The sequence below is a fragment of the Protomyctophum bolini genome (assembly GCF_963924005.1).
Source record: "Protomyctophum bolini genome assembly, chromosome: 18".
NCBI classification, from domain to species: Eukaryota; Metazoa; Chordata; class Actinopteri; order Myctophiformes; family Myctophidae; genus Protomyctophum; species Protomyctophum bolini.
In genome coordinates this window covers 37,469,235-37,476,533 of record NC_137879.1, presented here as the reverse complement: position 1 = coordinate 37,476,533, position 7,299 = coordinate 37,469,235, and positions in this window count along the sequence as shown.

Genomic DNA, 7,299 nt, shown 5'->3' with positions numbered 1-7,299 from the left:
TGCTCCGAGGGGCACTTTATCTAGTTAATTTCTGCAACAGGTGAAATTACCTGATACAGTTGTTAAGGCCACTGTTCGTTAGCTACATGACAGAGATTTGTCGAACATCCACAAAGTTCTTCTACTTCTTCTAAGTCTTTCTACCTACCAACAATCTTTCCTTTGTATTTGTTTCCATTCCAGTGTCGCATCACCAGTCTGACTGCCCTGACCTAGCAGAGGTGAACGAACAAAGGAGCTTGGCAAAGAAACAACACCATTGCTGTGATCAGTGTGGAAAACACTTCACTTGCATCTCCAGACTTAAAATACACCAGAGAATTCACACTGGAGAGAAACCATATGGATGTGATCAGTGTGGACAACACTTCTCTGAAATGTCCAGCCTTAAAAGCCACCAGAGAATTCACACTGGAGAGAAACCCTATGGATGTGATCAGTGTGGACAACACTTCTCTCATAAGCGCACCCTTATAAAACACCTGAGAATTCACACTGGAGAGAAACCCTATGGATGTGATCAGTGTGGACAACACTTCTCTGAAATGTCCAGCCTTAAACAACACCAGAGAATTCACACTGGAGAGAAACCCTATGGATGTGATCAGTGTGGAGAACACTTCTCTCAAATGTACAGCCTTAAAACACACCAGAGAGTTCACACTGGAGAGAAACCCTATGGCTGTGATCAGTGTGGAGAACACTTCTCTCAAATGTCCAGCCTTAAAAATCACCAGAGAATTCACACTGGAGAGAAACCATATGGATGTGTTCAGTGTGGAACACACTTCTCTCAATTGTCCCACCTTAAAACACACCAGAGAATTCACACTGGAGAGAAACCATATGGATGTGATCAGTGTGGACAACGCTTCTCTCTATTGTCCCACCTTAAAAGACACCAGAGAATTCACACTGGAGAGAAACCCTATGGATGTGATCAGTGTGGACAACACTTCTCTGAAATGTCCAGCCTTAGAAAACACAAAATAATTCACACTGGAGAGAAACCCTATGGATGTGATCAGTGTGGACATCACTCCTCTGACATGTCCAGCCTTAGAAAACACAAAAGAATTCACACTGGAGAGAAACCTTATGGATGTGATCAGTGTGGAAAACACTTCTCTGTAATGTCCAGCCTTAAAACACACCAGAGAATTCACACTGGAGAGAAACCCTATGGATGTGATCAGTGTGGAAAACACTTCTCTGTAATGTCCAGCCTTAGAAAACACAAAAGAATTCACACTGGAGAGAAACCCTATGGATGTGATCAGTGTGGACATCACTCCTCTGACATGTCCAGCCTTAGAAAACACAAAATAATTCACACTGGAGAGAAACCCTATGGATGTGATCAGTGTGGACAACACTTCTCTGTAATGTCCAACCTTAAAACACACCAGAGAATTCACACTGGAGAGAAACCCTATGGATGTGATCAGTGTGGAAAACGCTTCTCTCTATTGGCCCACCTTAAAACCCACCAGAAAATTCACACTGGAGAGAAACCCTATGGATGCGATCAGTGTGGACAACACTTCTCACAATTGTCCAACCTTAAAAGACACCAGAGAATTCACACTGGAGAGAAACCCTATGGATGTGATCAGTGTGGAAAACGCTTCTCTCTATTGGCCCACCTTAAAACCCACCAGAAAATTCACACTTGAGAGATACCCTATGGATGTGATCAGTGTGGACAACACTTCTCTCGTTTGGCCGGCCTTAAAAGCCACCAGAGAAATCATACTGGGAATTACAGTGGAGAGAATCCCCATGGATGTGATCAGTGTCTCTGAAATGTCCCGCCTTAAACGCCACTAATAATTCACCCTTGAGAGAAACTTTCCACGTAAACATGGATTATGATCCATTTTAGTGGTATTTCTTATTGACTGGGTCAAGAGTTATCTGAGAAATTATTAGAACAGAAAAGTATGGTGGTGACCTGTGTTTGAGTCTGTTAGAGACCATCTTTTCTTTTCTGTCATTTTGATGTTTTTTTTCCCCATTGCATCAATCTATCTAGTATCTACATCATACATGGGCAACTGGCGGCCCCGGGGCCCACCATCACTTAATGTGGCCCTCAGGTTAATATCAGAATACTGATATATTATTGATTTCAGCTGTTAAAATTCCACACATGACCCGCTTTAATTACTTCAGTCTATATGTAGCTTAATGACTAGTATTAAATGTTACTCTTTTTTTGTGTCCAATATATTTGGATTTAGTTCGTCAAGTTAACATAACTATAATTAAATGCATTTGAAATTAAATAAAAAGGTCATTTTTCAGGATTTCAATTAAAAAATAGCAAAAATAGCTAATCTACAAGCTCAAAACACGCCGCAGTGCGACGCGTTTTGATCAGCTATTTGTGCTCTGACAGTGGCCCCTCTGGAGTGAGTGTGGAAATATAGTGGCCCTCTCCATGGTCAAAGTTGCCTATATACCCCTGATCTACATTATGTATTTCTGCTTATATGTACATCTGACACGGCATGTTTTATTATTATGATGCTGTTGTTATACTGTACTCAATCACAATATCAAACAGTACTATATAGAGAAAACCGTGGCGATACATGGCCAAAGCATTTCCGGGGGTCCCCAGACAAAAACGTTGAGAACCCCTGCATTAGTACACTCATAGTTATACAACCACATAATAGTGCAGGGGCCAGGCGAGATGTTGGTGGCCGTACATTTTTGGTATCTTTTGTGTTCCTACATGTCTTTAGTTTATATTTTTGTATGATAACCCTTCCAATTCAGTAGCTTAATGCCAGTTATCACTCACAAACCTACCCCATATGAAACTGTGATGTGTGTACTGTGTATATCCTTTATATGACTTCTAGACAATACATTTTGGTAACCAGTGGTCTTATAAAGAGTTGATCCATTTCTGCTCGCAACCTTTTTCCATTGTAAATATTTAATTAGATAATTTGCATATTTGAACATATTAGTGGAAATAATTGCACGATCAATCAAATTAAAGTTGATGATGGTCAAAAAGTATAACATACGTGGAAACAAATAGATATATTTCGGTGGCATTCTGGCAATGTACACAAGAAATCTGGTGCTGATCGGCCCAACCATTTGCGAGTTAGTGGCCATAGCAAATGTATACATGATTTTGGCTATAGTAGGGCAATTTAGAGGCCTCCAACAGCACCCAAGTGGCATGTTTTCATAACATGTTTTTTGGGACCCTTATGGTGTCTAGTTACGATTTATTCTTGTTGCCCCAACTAATATCCCATGGGGGTTAATTTTTTTATATATATATTTTTTATCCCACGATTTTGTAACCCATTTTTCACCCCTGTGTCAATCATCTAATGTGATCCTGGGCTCTACACACCCTCCACCAACCTAGTCCCCATATACGGGGGACATGGGGAGAGCAACAGACTTGAACTCATGCTTCCTTCATGCCTGAGTGTCCAAGTTGCTCCTTTACACCTGACAGGGGGGGGGGAGTTTCCCTGGTTGGACGTAGCGCGTGGAAGGAACACGTTATTCCAACCAGTTCCTTTCCCCTCCATCAGGCGGCATGGGGGTTAATTTTAACCCTTTCATACACCTGACCTACCCCCAAAACGAACCGTATGATTGAGATAACAGAAAATGCCATCACTTTTGAGGTAAACAACATACAGAGACAAATGAACATGTGGTTATTATTAATGAAGAAACTATATAGTCACAATTTCTTCAAGGCCGATCAATAGAACTAATTACATTTCTCGATCACCGTCACATCAGCGAAGGGGCTCAGAGTCTTGGTGACACGGTGTGCTGTACAGACGTAGCGTCCAGAGTCGTCTCTTGAACAGGTCAGCCCTCTGCGGTCCAGTCGCCAGTGGGTTGTCGGATCCAGCTTTGGTCCACGTGACGAAAGAGGAGCTCGGAGCGTCGCAGGTCAAATGGAGAGTGTCTTGTCCTTCAATTAATTGTCGTTTTCCCACCGATCTTGGGCTGAGCCGCAGGCCTATAGTGGGACAGAAAACACAGGCATTGGGTCCCATTTTTACAGTCTTTGGTATGACCCGGCTGGGGATCGAACCCCGACCTCCGAGTCTCAGGGCGGACAATCTAACCACAAGGCCACTGTCTGGTGGACACAGTAACCACAGTAACCGTGCTGAAATAGACTAATTAATGCTACACACATAGGCAATTGTTGGAGCGGCTAGCACCGCTCAAAAACTGAATATCTTCATTTTCTAAAAGTTTGAATATCGGAACATAATTATGTACCTGTCATGTCAATAGATGATGCAGACTTTCATCAGAGTCACACCCCACATTCTGTATAGTGCAGTCACAACTTCCACCTGTGTGGAAAACGACGGACTAATACTGTACATCGCACAAGCACCCCGTAGGCCTCTCTAACATTTAGGGCATCAGGTTAAACACCTTATATTTGTCATTTGTACATGTCCGGAGCACTAAGCTGAAGCTCTCAGCTGGTGTCCGTGCTCCCCCCACAGGGAAATGAACGCTGATTGAAAATGTCAAAATCATAAATACAATATTTGGTGCACATTTACCCTTAGAGTTTACTACATTATTTTTGGGACATGCAAATCTCCAGATGGGAAGATCTGATGTATACCTATTCGGTATTCTGATATCTGCATGTAGAAAAGTATTTGCACGACACTGGTTGCTTCCTGAGGCCCCCACCATAAAATAATGCATATAGTAAATGATATGTATAATATGGAACAGATCACTTTCTCTCTCAGACTACAGAAGGAGAAATGTATAAAGTTTGGGTCTAATTGGGTGCAATATATTGTTCCTTTCCGACCAGATTTTGTAGCGGCAAGGATTGAATGATTCTGTCTTATTCATTCGTGTCTCTTTTTTTGGTTGTTTTTATTTTAATTACTGCTCACAATTTTAAATACTCCCTTATGTCTCCCTTATGAGTATTATATTGTATTGTACTTTAATTTCTGTATCCATCCATCTCTTCCATATGCTTTATTTTATTTGTATTCTTTTTTTTAATAAACCAAGAAACACCATTTGATGAAATGGTTGTATAATATGATTGTGGATGTCCCTAAATAAAGAATTAAAAAAAAAGAAAATGACAATCGATCAAATAAATCTACGAGAGTCTAAATCTTAGGCTATGCTGTTGTATTTCGGGCAAACAAGATAAACAGACACTGCACGTTCTACACAAGAAACTTTTTTTCTTCTTTTAAGCAGCAGGCCAGTTAAGACAGTATAGGCTAAGCCCCCAATGCTTAAAGTCTAAGGAACTTTATTCCATTTGTACACTATATTAACTAAAAATAACCAACGACCTATACCGTGCGCTTTGAAATACCCCGAAAAAACCTACAACCTTCATCAATCGTATTACACCATCATGCATTCATTAATCCGATTGACGATTAATATAGCAAAGGATTCATGAATACGACCATCAATTCAAATAACATATCTAGACTAAAGCTGTATGTCGTTAAACAAATGATGAACTGACACTGCATCAAGTTCTAAACAAGAAACCTTTTCTCATGATAACTTATGCATTATAGGCCTACAGCAGGCCATTTAAAAATAATAGGAAGTGCTTGAAGTCAATACGGAACCTCAAGATTGCATTTCCTGCATCTGTCTAAAAAAGAACCAATAAACAATAAACTGGCTACTGTTTAGGTCCTAAACAGTAGCCATCTGTAAGAGCTTGGTTGGTCAGTGTCTCCCTGTTTCTAAGTAGTTGCAGAGCTGATGATTTCATATGACAGGATGCTGAGGGGATCTGCCACATTGCCTTATATTTCTTATTACATTATGTATACTATATTTGGTACAATTTCACTATAGCCTATGCATAAATCAATGTATAAAATAAATGTAGTAAATTAAGCATCCACTGGATAACATTATATGACATTAGGCCTATAGTATGTTGAAGGAAAACTCAACTTCAAGTTACCTAGTGTAATACATGGCGTTCCAATAGATGACAGCAGGTGGCGGGGTAACATCATTTTAGCATTGAATTCATCATACATTTACCGGTATTATTTTACTTCATTACCGTCTCTGCATAGACAGACAGACAAGAGATAGGCTACACAATGATTTAATATAAGAATTCTAGGTATAACTATAATGCAACTTATAATAAACCTTTTTACCTCCTCTATTATGATTTCCTGCTTTTGGCTATATAGAAGTGTATATTTTACGTCTCTAAATGTTATGATGAATTGAAAATGGTGGAGCCTATTGTAAACAAGTGTAATGCGTTATGGTGTGTCGTCCACAGTTTACAGTTTAGTATTGTATTGAGTTGCGCTTGAAATGTACTGTAATTCTGCAAACTGTTAATAACTAGCCTACTTCAATCAACCAATCAATACAGACGAGGGTCCAACACGTAGAACATTGAATCGTAACAAGTAGCATCTTCTGTTAATGTAAACCTGGTATAGCATCTTGAATCATGTGTTTGTGAACTTCATTATGGTGGTGGTGGTGACCTTTTCATGACATGCCTCCTCCAGGTTAAACTTAAATCGTCGTCATCACATGGCGACAGAGTGGAAGGAAGGAAAGGAAGATGGGGAAAGAAAGCCGATTTGAGGGATTACATCAACAACAGCATCACGATGAGATCGGAGCATAGGAAACGCATAGCGGCTCGTTTAGTGGTTGTTCTGTAGACATACTGAACTGTGCAGACGTTATTTCACGGTATACAAAACACGACGATTCTCTCATCTCATCTCCGCGAAGGAAAACAATCAAGTATCAACAGATCCGAATTCCTACGACGACGCCACAACCCCGTTTCCTTGACAACGGTGCGGAAGTTTATTCTAACGTAAAAAAAACAAAACCTATTCCTGATCGTGTTGTGTTTACTTTATAATACATGCAAATATTATTTGGGTAGTATTCAAGTGGCCATTACAACATTATTAGCTCCTATTTAGCAGCTGCATTTCCCAGCCACGCAGTGGCTAGAATTGTTTTTGTTCAAGGTTGTATATTAATTAAATATGTCTTTCTTGTGCTGTGGCTTTTGTTTTTGGACATTGCAGCATTGCATAGGCTAGTAGAAACCGCAAACAATATGATATTAAAAATAGGAAAGAAAAATAACAAACGGCCATCTATAACCTGTCCTAAACGTGCGTTAAAGACCCATAATAATAAGGTCCATTTGGTTACATTGATAGTTGATAGAGATGTAATTTATATTATCAATCCGACCCCCCCCCCCCACCACCCTATTCT